The sequence below is a fragment of the Prionailurus bengalensis genome, chromosome C1 (assembly GCF_016509475.1).
Source record: "Prionailurus bengalensis isolate Pbe53 chromosome C1, Fcat_Pben_1.1_paternal_pri, whole genome shotgun sequence".
Lineage (NCBI taxonomy): Eukaryota > Metazoa > Chordata > Mammalia > Carnivora > Felidae > Prionailurus > Prionailurus bengalensis.
Window position 1 is genome coordinate 6763390 of NC_057345.1, and position 15927 is coordinate 6779316.

The window sequence follows — 15927 nt, forward strand, 5'->3', positions numbered from 1 at the left end:
CGTCCTGGCTGCCCTTGGAAGTCAGTTCACTCCTGCCTTCAGTACAGCGTTGAGGGTGGGGTCCTGGGGCTTCTGGCGGGGATGCGGGTGCAGCGTGCCGCCCCTGGAAGGCTCAGGGATTTGAACGGGAGACCAGCTGCGCAGGGCAGGCCTGCCCAGGAGGGGCGACCAGAAGCTTGCTGAGCAGGGAGCCAAGGACCGCATGAGCAAGGGCTCCGGCAGAAAGTGCTGACTGTCGCCGCAGAAAAGCCCATCTTAACCAGCAGTCCCCAACCTGACCCCAGAGCTACAGGGGCAACGGACCTTGTTTCCTGAGCCCCTTCGGGATGGCCCCCTGGTCCTCCCAGCAGCTGGGGCTCGGCATCAGCCCCTGAGGCTTCACAGCCCCCCAGGTGAGCAGACCCAGCTTCAGGCCCAGCCTGGGCAGGTGCAGGGTGGGCCTGGAGAAAGCAGTTGAAGGTGCCGTGCTGGACAGAGACTGAGCCCGGAGACTGGGGACAGGGCCCAAGGGGTGGGCCTCCTTAGTGTCCAGTGTATGAGCTCTGCTTGGGCTGCCCGGTGACCACAGGGTCTGTGTTTCTGTGGGCTCAGTTTAATTCCAAAGTAACAGGCAAGGGGATGATCAAACCGCAGCACAACACAGGGGCACAGGCCCAAGGGGAGGATGGGGGGGTGGGGGTGGGGTGGCTCCCCGGGGGGCATTCGGGAGGGGGCCAGGCTGGGCCAGTCACTCTTCCCAGAAACTGGCCCTCTGGGATGGCAGGTGGAACCTCAAACAGACCCCGGAGTTCACTGACAGCGAGGGTCGTCCTGCCCCGAGGCCCTGACCAACCACCCTGCAAGGAGAGGAAGAGCTGGGGGCTCCCAGGTCCCCTGGCCTGTGCTGAGGAGGGAACCGGAGGGTCAGTCCCCTTGCGTTGTCCTTGCTGACGTCTTCTGTTGTTTCCTTATAAAAGGGGAACCTGTTCATCGTAGAAAATCTGGAAATAGCGAGCAAGAAAGACCATACACAGTCCCACAACTCAAGTACTGGCCTGCTCTCCACCCCCCACCCCCCCCCAACTTGTGTCTACATACATCTACTTTCACAGAAACAGGGCCTTTCTGTACCCAACACTTGGTCGCTTTCTTCCTCTCCCGGCTCCGTCAAATGCCCACTTCCATGCCGTCGAGGGAGCTCTCGTCCACCCAGAGGCCGTCTCCGTGCAGCACGGCTCTGGCTTATTGTCCCCGCCTGCTGAGCCGGAGGCTTGTCTGCTCTCCCCGCTTTTAGAACTGGGGCCGCCAGAAACCTCTCTGTACGGGCCTGCGGCTTCTGTATTTCAGGCTTTTCTATGTGTTGGCTGCTTGCGTTCTGGAAAGGACAGAAAATGGTGTCGTCCTGGGGTTTTGCACCGGTGTTTTGTTTGTTTTCTCCCTTCCAAAAGTCCTAAGCTGACTTTGCTTTGCAAACCTGCTCCCCTGGTCACCAGACAGCTTACGTGGCAAGCGGGATGGGCAAGGGATCGGGTTGGAATTCTGTAATGTTTGTGCAGAGAGAACGTGGGGGTGGGGGGCGGGGGACCTGGCACCACCCCCACTTCGGTGTCGGGCTCCACTTGAGTTGTTATGTCAGGAAAAATTCTGCTGATCTTTTAAAAACTTTGGGAAACCGCCGTTGGCGTCCCACCGCCCCTTACCAATAAGTCGTGTGACGCGGGGACCCTTCCGAGCAGCAGGACCTAGTGCATCTGGCCCTTCCCGGAGGTGACCAGAGGCGAGAGCCGCCACCACGGAGGGCACAGCTGGGGGTCCAGAGTGGTTCCCCCACTGCAGAGTGTTTTTATGTGGCAGCAACTCTGAGGACATTTTGCTGGGGGGGTGGACGTGGGGAATGGCACCAGGGTGCAGCCAGCGTGGCTTCAGGGCCACCATGGGACGGTGCACACTTGCTGGCTTTGTTTATGTTCCACACACACACACACACACACACACCCATTCACTAGGTGAGAGAGCTGGGTCACGGTGACGGAAGAGAGGGTCCCAGGATTTCCACGGCACGGTCTTTCCTTCGTTCCTCTGTCTCTGGCCAGATTTGCTCAATGAGTATTAGGGTGTCCCTAGCGTGTGCACGGCTGCGCCAGGCGCTGGGGCAACAATGGTGGGCAAAATGGTGGTGCCCCTGCTCCAGGGAGCCCACCCAGAGCAGGGAGGCGGGCCTGGGTAAGCATACAGTCCACGCGTTCGCGGCGGAGCGGCTGTGAAGTCAGGATGCCGGACGTGAAGCTTAAGGACAAGAGGGAGATCGCTGTGTGCAAGGCAAAGGCCCTGGGGCCAGCTTTCAAGGAATTGAAAGGTTAGTGTGGCAAGAGTCCAGGAGAGAGGAGAGCAGAAGGTCACCCGCGGAAGACTGCTGGGAATTTAGATTCCATCCTAAGAAGGGAGGGAAAGCCAATGCTGCATTCAGGCAAGGGAGTCACAGGAGCGAATGTGCATTTTTTAAAGGGCCGCTCAGCAGGAAAGGAAGACTGGGTGGGAGGAGCACAAGAATGAAATGAGGGGGGCGCCTGGGCGGCTCAGTCGGTTAAGTGTCCGACTTTGGCTCAGGTCATGATCTCACGGTTCACGGGTTCAAGCCCTGCATCGGGCTGTCTACTGCCAGCTTAGGGCCCGCTTCGGATCCTCTGTACCTCTCTCTCTGACCCTTCCCTGCACGCAAGCGCGCTCTCTCTCTCTCTCTCTCTCTCAAATAAACATTAAAAAAAAAAAAAAGAGTGAAAGGAGGAGTCAGCAGGGGCAACCCACAGGACTTGGCTATTGGAGGTGAGGGCGGAGGGGTGTCCAGGTTGACCTCTAGGCTTTTTGCGTGCACCGTCGGCTGGATGGAGGGCCCCTCCTGATGTGGGGAAACGGGGCGGGGGACGGGAGAGTTTTAAAATTCAGCTTTGAGCACTTGCATTGGATGCTTTGGAGACAGCCGATGCGCACCTGCCCCTGCTGAGCCCCGCCTGGAGCCCTCCTCCCCCAACCGCAAGCTTCAGGCACCCCTCACAGGCCACCTGCTCTGAGAGGCCTCCGCAGCCGTCTGGGTTCCCCTGTCATTCTCCTCCGGGTCCTACTGCTTCCATTGAGTTATAGGCAGCGGCTGTCTCCCCTTCGGAGGAGTAACTTCCACGAGAGCAGAGACCTTGGCTCACAAGATACTGTTGAGTGAACGAATGAACGTCCACTAGGAAGCTGGTGCGCAGGTGTTTCCTGGTCTCGCTCTGAGGAGAGGGGACAGGGGACACGGGGGGGGGGGTCTCTGAAGCCAGGGGAGACTGCCAGATGCTACCTGCAGCGGAGACTTAACAGCACCTGCTTTGGTGGGACCCTCACAGAACTGGAGGACAGAACAGGAGCAGACAAGGAGGGGGTGAGCTGGGGGCTGAGCTGAGACCAGGTTCCCAGGGAGGCTTGGGGTCGAGCATATCCTATCTCCATGGCGGGGGTGGGGAGGGGCCAAAGCCCCTTCACACCCTGAACGCCCATGACCCTGGTGGGAGGGGGGGGGCGGGGGGGGGGCAGAGAAGGTGGCAGAGGGCTGGTCTGAGGGAGGGGTCCTGAGGATCTGTAGCATTCGTTTCAAGTTGCAAAGAGCTGAGTGACACAAGCTGCCCCTGGGTGCTAGAGGGTCCCCGGCCCATGAGGGCGGGTGGAAACCCACCTCCAGTCTCCTACTGGAAGTCACTGGGGAACGGGTCTGACTTAGGCAGTTTCGACTTCCTGGATCCGTTCAGAGGTGAGGCACCCACCGGTACTGGCTGGGGGTCAGCCGGTCGGGGACAGGGGAGTCTCTCAGGAGGAGGAAGAGAGGACAGGCAATTGGGAATGGCCTGACTGATCTGGCCACCGGCCTGCTGTGACCCTAACAAAGATTAAGGGAGACAGGCTGGATCTGGGGCTGCGGGGCGGGACCTCACTGGAAAGTGGGTTTCTGGCCAGCAGGGAGGCCATCACAGAGAGGAGAGCAGGGGCGGAGGGATGGCCTCCCTCTGAGGTCCCAAGGTCACCCCCAGAGATGGACCTCCAACCTCGGAGGGAGCGTGCAGGCTGTGACGGAGCCTCTTGCTTTGCACAGAACCAGGGATGAAGCCTTGGCTGACCCTGGGGTATCTGTCCTGACCCCCTAAAGCCAAATAAGAAGCTAATGTCAACAAAGCTCAGGAGCTGCTGGGGACCAGGTTTCCCACCGGGTCGGCGCAAGCCCCGGGGCTGGAGGTTTCCCTGGAGAAAACCTCGGAGAACTGAGTCGTTGCTGCCCAGGAAAAGCACATACGATGTCAAAGGGCCCCTGGGACAGAAGAAGTGACGTCTCTCTTCTATACTGTTGGGTTTACAGAGAACAATTCCGGGGGGTGACTCCCAGGGCTTTGTTTATCTGCCCCACTCAGTGCAATAAAGTCTCCCAACTCCGGGCTGGGGGTGCAGGTGAGATTTCACGGAGGTCTTATCGTTCTGCGGATCCTGCAGATGGGAAGGGTTTTCAGGTGGTGATCTTTTTTTAAGTTTATTTATCTTGAGAGAGACTGAGACAGCACAAGTGGGGGAGGAACAGAGAGACAGGGAGAGACAGAATCCCAAGCAGGCTCCCTGCTGTCAGCACAGAGCCCAACGCCAGGCTCGAACCCGGGAACCGTGAGACCATGACCTGAGCCGAAACTTAAGCGACCAAGCCACCCAGGTGCCCCAGGTGCTGATTTTTTTTTTTTAAACTAAAAGTTGTTCAATTTTTGGAGAACCAAAAAAGGTCTGAGTCCGAGATCCACGTGCAGAGCAGCATTTTCTGTGTTGGGTGTTTTCCTCTGCCGAACTGAATCAAACATTCACTTACTTAGCTTGAATCTTGTGTGGAAATTAATAAACTAGTAAACACTAGAAATTACAGGGGTCACGGACAGGCTCCTGGGGCCACTCGGTGCCTTTTACAGAAATAATTTCTGTAAACGAATCTAACTCTTCCTTTTAATACTAGTGGAGGGGCACCTGGGTTGCTCAGTCGGTTGGTTAAGCATCGGACTCTTGGTTTCGGCTCAGTTCATGATCTCCCAGGTTCACGGGATCGAGCCCCAATGTGGGCTCAGCACCAATGGTGTGAAGACTGCTTGGGAGTCTCTCTCTCTGCCCGTCCGTTCACTTGCATGCTCTCTCTCTCTCTCTCTCTCAAAATAAATAAAGGTTAAAAAAAAATGTAGGGACACCTAGTGGCTCAGGGGGTTGAGCATCCAGATTCGGCTCAGGTCACGATCTCACAGTTTGTGAGTTCGAGACCCGCATCAGGCTCGCTGCTGTCAGCCTGTCAGCACGGAGCCCACTTCTGATCCTCTGCTCACCTCTCTCTCTGCCCTTCCCCACTCACGCTCTCTCTCTCAAAATTTCTTTAAAAAAAAAAGAAATTTTGGGGCGCCTGGGTGGCGCAGTCGGTTAAGCGTCCGACTTCAGCCAGGTCACGGTCTCGCGGTCCGTGAGTTCGAGCCCCACGTCAGGCTCTGGGCTGATGGCTCAGAGCCTGGAGCCAGTTTCCGATTCTGTGTCTCCCTCTCTCTCTGCCCCTCCCCCGTTCATGCTCTGTCTCTCTCTGTCCCAAAAATAAATAAACGTTGAAAAAAAAATTTTTTTAATAAATAAATAAATAAATTTAATATTAGTGGAACTTTCCAGATTAATCCACGCCAATGCTACACATTAGCACAAATCCACATTGCGGGGCCCCGACTTGCAGACCCCTGGGCCTGCTAGGTGTTCCGTCCCAGCAAGGAGATACGGGGTTTCCCCTTCTTAGCTTGCTGCACACCTGACACAGGAAGAAGACCGGGGTGGTTTTCTGAGGTTGACCTTACGGCAAAGTCTAGTACAGAGCGGCCGTCACTGTATTTTATGGTCCAGGCATTTTGTGACCTTGAGTCCTCCCCACAGCTGCTGAGGGGTTTGCTGAGCTGGGATTTCGTCTAAAGATTTAGTTTTCTTTTTGCCGAGACACTGACAATTTGCCATGAACTTGCAGCTTCCACACCCACTGTGGTCGGCCTTGAGGAACAGCCTTCTCTGTTTTGACTTTATAAATAGTAAAGAGGGGAAGCTGAGTTAATATTTCATTTTTATGTGGCCCCTTCACTCAAACCGGCCAAATTGCCGACTGCATTCGCTGATGACTCGACAAAAAGGCTGATATAAATGTCCCCAGGTGACCCCTGGCACGATCGAGCAGTCTAGAAAGAGACCAAATTAGCAGGTCCCCTGTTCTGCCTTTATGCTGAGTAAGCAGCAGGCTTAAGTTGCATGTATTTATTTGTTTGTTTATTTATTTATACTTATTTTAGAAAGAGAGCAGGAGAGGAGCAGAGAGAGAGAGAGAGAGAGAGAGAGAATCCCAAGCAGGCTCCACACTCAGCACAGAGCCCGACGCAGGGTTCGATCCCACGACCCTGGAATCACGACCTGAGCCGAAATCAAGAGTCAGACGTTCAACCAGCTGAGCCACCCGAGTGCCGCAGGCTTATGTTGCTTCTAAACACATTTTGTCGGGGTGCCTGCGTGGCTCAGTCGGTTGGGCGACTGACTTCGGCTCGGGTCACGATCTCAAGGTTCGTGGGTTCGAGCCCCGCCTCGGGCTCTGTGCTGACAGCTCAGGGCCCGGAGCCTGCTTCCGATTCTGTGTCCCCCTCTCTCTGCCCCTCCCCTGCTTGCGCTCTCTCAAAATAAGTAAACCTTTAAAAGCAATAACAAGACAAGCGCCCCCCCCTCCAGCTGCTGCCTGAGCTCAGCTCCCTGCCCCAAGTCAATCCCTGAGAGTGGACCACACTCTCCCCGTCTCCCCCCTGGACCGTCACCAGCTCAGCAGCCCCTCCACTGCTGCTCCCAGCCCCCACCCAGGGCCCTCGGTCCTCTCTTGCCCTCCTCCTTCACATGCTCCTGGGCCAGAGACCCCAAGTGGCCCTGAGGCCTGACAGCCCCTCTCTCCCAGGGAGGGTGACTTCGGGGCTGGCCGCCCCCCTCGGCTGAAGTTTGATGACGTGAAATCGGGCCTCTGTGCCAACTGCTTTCCTTTGTCCTCAATAAACATCAGGTTTTGTAATTAAAAAACAAAAGCCCCCCAAAACCTTAGGGGCCCCGGGGGGCTCAGTCGGTTGGGCATCTGACTCTTGATTTCCGCTCAGGTCACGATCTTGCGGGGGTCATGGGTTCGAGCCCTGCGTTGGGCTCTGCACTTTCAGATTCTCTCCCTCTCTCCTCTCTGACCCTCCTTCACTGTCTCTCTCTCTCCCTCTCTCTCTCTCTCTCTCTCAAAATAAATAAACTTTTAAAAAAGCCAAATATTAAAAAAATAAAATAAAAAAACAGATCAGTCGTCACATGAGACTGAATGACGGGAATGTTCTTTATCCTGATAGAGGCCATGTTTCAAGGTTGAGTACGTTTGTCAAAACTCAGCCAATGCAGTTTACAGTTCTTAAGTTGTGACTCCCAGAGGTTTATTTTACTATTAGTTTTTATTTGAGAGAGAGAGAGAGAGAGAGAGTGGGAGAGGGGCAGAGATAGAAGGAGAGAGAGAATCTCCAGCAGGCTCCTGGCTCAGCACGGAGCCCCACGTGGAGCTGTATCCCACGACCCTGGGATCATGACCTGAGCTGAAATCAAGAGTCGGAGGCTCGACTGTGCCACTCAGGTGCCCCCAAAAGGTTTATTTTTAAGTCTTTTTTTTTTAATTTTTTAAATGTTTTATTTATTTATTTTTTTATTTTTTTAAATTTTTTTTTTCAACGTTTATTTATTTTTGGGACAGAGAGAGACAGAGCATGAACGGGGGAGGGGCAGAGAGAGAGACACAGAATCGGAAACAGGCTCCAGGCTCCGAGCCATCAGCCCAGAGCCTGACGCGGGGCTCGAACTCACGGACCGCAAGATCGTGACCTGGCTGAAGTCGGACGCTTAACCGACTGCGCCACCCAGGCGCCCCTTATTTTTGAGACAGAGAGAGACAGAGACAGGGCGCAAGCAGGGGAGGGGCAGAGAGAGAGCGAGACACAGAATCTGAAGCGGGCTCCAGGCTCTGAGCCGTCAGCACAGAGCCCGACGCGGGGCTCGAACCTACGAACCGCGAGACCATGACCCGAGCCAAAGTCGGATGTTTAAACCGACTGAGCCCCCCAGGCACCCCCACACTCCTTTTCTGTTTTATTTGTTTGAGTCATCTCTACACCCGCCAAGGGGCTCACACTCACGACCCCAAGATCAGGAGTCACATGCTCCTCTGAGACAAACACCCCCCTTTTTTAAGTTTCTTTCTTTCTTTAAGTAATCTCTCCACCCGGTGGGGCTCGAATGGACCCTCCACACTCTCGTCCTCGGCCTGGCTGTTCCAGGCCACATGTTTCCCCTGGCACAACCCTCTCATTTTCCTGACGACCGCACATTCAGGAGGTTCATGTACGAGTGAAGGCCTGCACGTATTTATGAGTGTATTTAAGACGCAAACCAGGGGCGCCTGGGTGGCGCAGTCGGTTAAGCGTCCGACTTCAGCCAGGTCACGATCTCGCGGTCTGTGAGTTCGAGCCCCGCGTCGGGCTCTGGGCTGATGGCTCAGAGCCTGGAGCCTGTTTCCAATTCTGTGTCTCCCTCCCTCTCCCTCTGCCCCTCCCCCGTTCATGCTCTGTCTCTCTCTGTCCCAAAAATAAATAAACGTTGAAAAAAAAATTAAAAAAAAAAAAAAACGCAAACCAGACGGCAGAGCTGGCTTCAGGGGCATGGGGCCCACGCGGCGACACAGCCCCCTCCCCCCACCCCGTGTTCACAAAGGCCACTCTGCCTGCACCACCTTGAAAGTCTTAATATTTTTTTTAAGTTTATTTACTTAGAGAGAGAGAGCGAGCAGGGGAGGCACCGGGAGAGAGGGAGAGAGAGAGAATCCCAAGGAGGCTCTGTGCTGACTCGAGGCTCAACCCCACGAGCCGCGAGATCGTGACCTGAGCCGAAATCGAGAGTCTGACACTTAACCGACCGAGCCACCCAGGCGCCGCCCCGATTCTTAATAATTTTTGAACCTGGGGCCCCACATTTTCGTCTTGCATCAGGCCCCCCAATTATGTGGCCGGTCCTCACTGGTGGCAACACCCAACCCTGCGGAAGAATGAGAGCAGGAAGATTCTCTTGTAACCTTGTGTCTGCAAGCCCTCGAACGTGGGCAACTTACGTGTGTATATCCAGCACGTGAGGGGAGATGTTTAGGGAGAATCCAGGCACCCAGTGGAGAGGGTGTGGGCTGGGAACGGGCAGAGCTGGGTGGATTTCTTGTTTCTAGCAAGTGAGTTACCTGTCCACTCACCTTGGGTAAATTAATTACTCTGCCAAGAGTCTCTCCTCCTGGAAAAACAAATAAGCCCACAAACCGGGGGTTGTTTCCTACCTCCTAGAGCTGCCCGAATGGGACGAGTCCGCGGTGCGAAGGTGCTTGGTCGGGAACACGGGGAACAAACCGCTGCTTGTTACTGGGTGAGCATGACGGGGGCCGGGCGGGGCAGAAGTGCCCTGGAGGACCCACTAGTGACTAGAGACAAGAGGCTGGGGTCAGAAGTCTCGGCTGAAACATTCTGGGCGACAACGTGGGAGAAACCAACTCCGATCAGCTTCAGCCGGCAGAGACCCTGGGCAGGGGGAGAGAGGATCCAGCTGGGTTGTGCCAGGATGGGAAGCCCTCCCCCCCCCCCCCCCCGCCCCGCAGGACCTCGCAGCAACACTTGTCTCTGGACTTAGCGCCCAGCGGGGAGGCCTCCGGTTACCGCCTCTCTCGGCTGAGCCCAGACCCCTGTTGCTAGGGGACCGGTAACTGGGCTGGGTGCTCCTCGGGTGAGGGCAGGTGGGTGGGGGCAGCAGCCCAAGGCGGCAGCAAGAGGAGATGGAGGGGACAAGGGCAGGTGCACACCCACTCGGACCAAAGCCCAAAGTGGGGGAGAAGAGCTGCCACGCGGTTGGCTCTCACTTTAGCTGCATGACCACAAAACCTTGAGGGGCCTTCTGCGGCCCCGAAGTCCCACCCCTGGGGGGTCCTGGGGGGGCCCCTGGGGGGACTTTCCACACCCTCACTTCCCGCCCCTATTCTCAACATCTCCTCCCCTCTCCTCTGTCAGCCAACGAGCTCGCTTCCTACTTCACAGAACAAAAACCCGCAAAACCCAGGAGAGAAGTCCACCCACTCGCGTGATGCAGCCACCAGCCTCCGGACAGCTGCGCCTGCCCCTGCGCCCCCTGCCTGTCGCTGGACTGTCCAGACACCCGGGGCCCCGCCCCTCTGCGGGGCCCCGCCCCTCTGCGGGGCACCCGCTCCCGCTCCCTGCTGCTCCGCGACCCCATCCAGCGGTAGCGCCCCCTGCAGGCGCTGTTTTCTCTTCCCTCCCTTATTCCCACCAGGCTGCTCTTCTACCGGAAAACACCTTTCTTCAGGGTGTATGGGGTTCGCTGAACTACTCTTTCTGCTTTTTGGAGGGTTTGAATTTTTTTTTTTTAATATCCCGTTCAGGGGCCGCCCTCTCTGCCTGCTCCCCTTCTGTTCCTTGCCTTTCCCTCCTTTACAATTCAGTCCAAAGGGCACGACGGGGGGAGCGGGGCGGTGGAGGGGGGAGAGGCAGCTGTCCTGGGTGGCCGGGTGGGGTGTCGGACCCACAGTCTGGTGAGGGGGGAGTCCACACGGGAGGGTGGCCTGGTGGGAGGTATCAGAGCCTGGGGGAGGAATGGCGGGGGGGGGGGGAAATCCTTGCATGGGGTCATCGCCCAGAGAGTGAGGAAGGCAATGTGTGTGGTGAGGGCAGCAGCTGCGTGATGGGGGGGGGGGGGGGTGCAGCCCAAGCAGGGTGAGGAGGGCACCCCCCTGCTTCGTTCTCCAGAGCACCAACTGCCACGGGAGGTATTACAGAGGCGTGCGTTTGTTTCTTGTTTATTTCCGAATCTGCCCCGCCCCCCACCTGAATGTCCCGCAGGCAGAGTCGTTGTCACCGCAGTATCCTCAGGGCACAGGACCGTGTCTGGTGACATTTGACAACGTGTGTTGAATGGATGAGTGAAACTTGGAGCCTCGTCCCTTGGTGGTGGCACAGACCGCGAGGCTTGGTGACACCTGCAAGGGACAGCGGGGGAGAGGGGAGAAGTGAACCGTGAGGCGGGTTTCTGCTTTGGCCAGGGTGTCAAGAGGGACCACTTTCACGGTGGCAGGAAGGAAGGGAAGGACCGGGCTAGGTTGGGCAGGAAATTGGGCCGGGGTCAGATTCCGTTGAGGGGACTGCCAGCGTCCAGGTGGAGATGCCACAGGGCTGCTGGGGAGGAGCTGGGGAGCTGGGAGGGAAGCGCTGGAGGGCTCCCCTCTCTGGGCACAGGAGCTGCTGGGAGGGTTAGAAGCTAGAGGCCGGGCTGAGCGGCCCAGCACCAAGCTCAGCCTGAGAGCGGCTCTGGAACAATCTGCCTCTTGCGTGAAGGAACTGAGAAAGGAATAGGAAGTCTGGGGGAACGTACAATATATTCTCAGCAAAATGAGCTTCGCTGCTGCAATACGTGCCCCCAAATCACCAGCAGCCCAAGCACGGCAACCCCGGGGTGGAGGCGCACGTCCCCACCCCCGGAGGACCCTGGGCAAGGAGGAAAAGGAATTGCCTGCGCGCGGGCTACTCGGCGCCTTCGCCCAACGCGCCGCCAGGAGCGCGTGCGGGACGTCGCTGAGCGCCGATGGGACGGTGGTGGCGTTGACCTCCTGCCGCCACCAGGTGGCGCCCATGCCTTCCTGGAGCCCGAGCGGGAGGCCCCGAGCTGAGCGCCCCGCGGGAGGACTGGAGGGTGGCCCCGCTCCGGACCCACCTCTGCGTCTTTGTCGGGAGCAGCCTCGCGTCCCACCCTGCGCTCCTTTGGGGGTGGGGGTGGGGTACACCCAAAGCTGGCCTCCGGACCAGAGGGCACTGGCAGCCCGAGCCCCCAGCAGACTTAGCCTTGGATCCGTACTCAGCCACTTAATACTGCCTGAACGGAGGCATGTGGCTTCACGTCTGCCTCAGTTTCCTCGTCTGCAAATAGCAGCGTAATCCCGACCTCGCAGGGGTGTTGCAGAGATTAAATCACGTGGTGATGGTGATATACATATATTGAGCTTTATTTTTTAAGTTTATTTATTTTGAGAGAGAGAGGGCATGGAGGGTCAGAGAGAGGGGGGAGAGAGAATCCCAAGCAGGCTCTGCATTGTCAATACGGAGCCCGGCGTGGGGCTCAAATCCACCAACGGTGAGATCATGAGCTGGGTGAAACCAAGAGCCGGATGCTTAACGGACTGAGCCCCCCAGGTGCCCTGTCTTGAGCTCTTACTAAGGGCCGGGCATTGTTCTAACCGCTTTACATAGAACACCTCACGTTATTTATTTCATTTATTTCTTTATTTTAAGTGGGCTCCATACCCAATGTGGGGCTTGAGCTCACAGCCCTGAGGTCAAGAGTTGCAGGCTCCAGCCAGGTGCCCCCATAACACCTCATGTTAATAGTTCCCTTCTACGTGGAGCGGCTTGCGACCCGAGGCTGGGTCTCCTCTGCAAAGGGAAGGAGGCATCCTGCTGGCCCCGGGGTGCTGCTCGGTACTGGGGGGGACTGCCATCCAAAGAGGGCAGAAAGGGGCGGGCATGCCTTTGAGGCTGAAGGCCGGAGGGCCTCTCTCGTTTGCAGTCTGCAACCCAGCAGCCCGGCCTATGGGGAGCGGAGGCAGCAGTGGGGGGTGGGGGGTGTGTGTGTGGGCAGAGCCCACCCACGGCCCAGAGAGCAGCAGAGGGACCGGTGACGCAGACGGTGCCTCCGGGCCTGTCCATACCTGGCTTCTGCTGTGGTCTGGCAGCCCCCAGAGGCTTCTGGGAAAGGGACCCCTGTCGTGACGGGTGAGTGAAGGCCACAGCACGACACTGTGGTTTCGACCTCAGAGATGGGGGGTGGGGGGCCGCGGGGCCTTCTGTACGGGTGGCCAGGTTCCGTGGGCCTGGGGGGCTCCATCTGCGACTCTGTGGGATGACGGGGACCTGGACGTCGTGTCCCGGGGCCGGGAGAGCTGGGGTCCAAGTGAGGGCTCCGGTGGGGGGGGGGGCCTTCGGGGCGTTGTCTCCCCGCTCCTTGACCTCACCCCTGCCTGGGTACCTCTTCTCCTTGCTCTCATTCTGGCGATGCCTGTCAGGTGTGAAGCTAGAGGACTGGGGCTACCCGGAGTCCCCGGCTTGAAAGGGAAAGAGGGTTCTGGACTCATCTGGAGTTCTGAGTCCTTTGGGCTGTCAGCCGGCCGAACCCCCTCCCTGGTACCACCACCCCCGTCTCTAACAAAGGAACCAGGGCACTTGGACCTTCCCGCTCACACATTGCGGGAAACAGGCCCTCAAGGGATGAGCCGTCGGTCGGCAGCCTTTTCTTACCACCCGTTCCGATGTGCTCAGACCAAGGAGCCAGAAACAGTGCTCCCCCTCCGCCCTCCCCCCGCCCCCCTGTCCGCTCACAGGCCCAGAACAAAAACACACCACAAATAGAAATCAAAGTCTGAGAAAGAATCAAGGAGCCATGACCCGGCCGTGGGAAAGGCTGTGTGGCCTTGGCCGAGTCGCTTAACCTCTCTGAGTCTGTTGGCCCGTCTGTAAACGGGGGTGGGCGTACTAACCTTAAGGAGCCGCTGTGAACAGGTGAGAGGAGATGTCAAGTGCAGGACACAGATGTAGCGTTTGCTCTACAAGACACAGCCCCTAAAAATACAGCGGAAGGGTCTTTCCTGGACTCTCCCACCAGCACCCCCACCCCACGCCCCCACAGCCCGGGCTGGGGCTGCCCCCTCGCCACTTTCCTGTAAGGCTGCGGGTGGAAGGGCGGCCAACGCCCGGGGAGCGTTTCTGCAGCCTTGCTCTCAGGCTCCACTTCCTGTTTTTCTCCCCAACGAATTTTGCACCATTGCCCTTTCATCAGCGCACGCTGGGGGGTGGAGAGGTGAAGGTGAAGGTGAAGGCCGAAGCCCGCTGGGGGAAGGAACCCTGGGGGGCGGAGGATCCCAGGGGTGGGGGCCTCAGGAAGCTGGGGAGAGCAGTGTATTCCATGCGTTGCGCCATCCAGCTGCCAGGCTCTGGGCTCTGTGGTCTCCAGCTCGGAGCACAGGCAGCAGCGGAGGTTGGGAGGCTGGTGGGGGAAGCCGGGGTGGGGGGGGGTGTGGGGGTGCGGCTGCCAGATGGGAGGAGCAGAGGCGCCCTCCTTCCCATCCTCATTCTGGAAGCAGTGGTTTTTCCTAGACGTGGGAGCAGAACCTACGGATGGACCGATCCAGGCTGAACCCCCATGTCTGCTGACATGAGGGGTGGAGGGGCCGCTCTGGAAGGTGAGTCTGGACTCCCTGAGGCTGTCAAGCCTCTGAGCATCTGGCTCCCAGTCCCTGGGTGTTGGGCGCCTGCTGGAAGGAAAGGAAGGAGCTGTTCCCACGCTGGCAGGACCAGGACCTTTGTCCTTCCTCTCCCTTGGCTGCAGACCCCTGACCCTTCTGCTGGGCAAAGCCTGTCCAGCCATGACTGGGTCACTCATTCATTCATCCCACACTTCTACAGACTCACTTGTAACACTCTGGGTGCCGACACCGAGCTCACGCCGGGATGCCAGCCCGATCCACGCGGAAGCCCCGCTCTGAGGAGCAGCCAGCACCCAGGCAGTCGGAACTGAGCAGACCGAGTGCTACGGTGGGGGATGCTGCAGCCTGGAACAAAGACCCTTCTAGACAGGGGCCAAGTGGGTGATATCTGTGCCAACCGGCCAGGCAAGGAAAGAGGCGGAGAGGGCAAGAGGAACAGTTGGGAAGGGCAGTCCAGGCAAAGGGAACAGCATGAGTAAAGGCCCAGAGTCAGGGAGCTTGGGGTGGTCCGGAGCCACAAGTCGCAGCCCTTGGTGCAGCGTGAAGGGTGGGGGGAGGTGGTGGGAGATAACCCCAGGGGGCTAGTCCAGTCGGCTCTCTTGATTATTAGATGTCTTAAGTTTGTTCTCCAGCCGCAGCTGAGCCCATGCCCCAGGGTAGGTCGCTGTCCCAGCAAATGAGTGACCCCAAGAATCAGAAATCAGTCGCTGACCGCTCAAGCAGGAAAGGAGACTTTATAGCAAAGGCACAGGATGTTCTCATGGAGCCCGGACACGCAGCCCAGTTTGGAGCACGGGAACTCAGAGCTCTTGGATTCTTTCTCAGCACCGCTTGCTTGCCTGTCCCATTTGCCCACCTGCGTCACACCTGCCACACTGATGTGGCCTGGATCCCTTCTCCCAGAGAGAACTATGTCCGGGTCCCAAACCCCGGGAAGCAGGAATCGGTTATGGCCAGTGGTCAAGTTTATATGCTACACTTCTGTCATGACAAAGCGAGGAAGGGCTACGAGAAGAGGGGGCCAGATGGACAGCCAAGAGCATCCACTCTCCATCACACACACACACACACACACACACACACACGCTTAATTCCTTCGGCTCTCCCCAGATATCTCCATTCTGATTGGTCTTGCTTAATCGTTATACCACAAAGTCCACCGCAAATATCTCGTCCCCCTGCCAAATGGGAGGCGATCCAAGTCAGGTCCAACTATTGCGTCCAGGGCTCCATTCTCAAAGCTGGGATCTTCAGCTTACACCCGGTCCTGCCTATTTCTACGGAGTCTCATCTAAGGTGGCTCCTTGGATCTGTCTCAATCTATAGGCTAAGCGATCAGTTTAACGTCTCCTTCCATGCTTGATCTCTAGAGCAGAAAAGGGAAGGAAGATACAGAGAACACACCCTGGTCTTCTAGCCAGGAGGAGTAAATTAAACCTCAGGAACAAGATATTCACGGGGTTTGCTTTACTGGTTACCTTCCTCGGCTTCTTCGTCGGCACACATGGCCGCCCCCGGTCCTGCCCACT

The 15927-nt window shown here is 57.6% G+C and overlaps 2 long non-coding RNA genes across 2 annotated transcripts; one reads left to right on the forward strand and one right to left on the reverse strand.

Annotated features, from left to right (window-relative positions):
- Positions 1 to 12232: 12232 nt before the first annotated feature.
- On the reverse strand, positions 12233 to 14195 carry LOC122479912. Its single transcript, XR_006296472.1, has 3 exons — positions 13673 to 14195; positions 12848 to 13031; positions 12233 to 12286 (listed from the first exon to the last, which is right to left on the reverse strand). It is a non-coding gene; the product is annotated as an uncharacterized LOC122479912 (long non-coding RNA).
- Positions 14187 to 15848, forward strand: LOC122479913. Its single transcript, XR_006296473.1, has 2 exons — positions 14187 to 14374; positions 14598 to 15848. It is a non-coding gene; the product is annotated as an uncharacterized LOC122479913 (long non-coding RNA).
- The last annotated feature ends 79 nt before the right edge of the window (positions 15849 to 15927 follow it).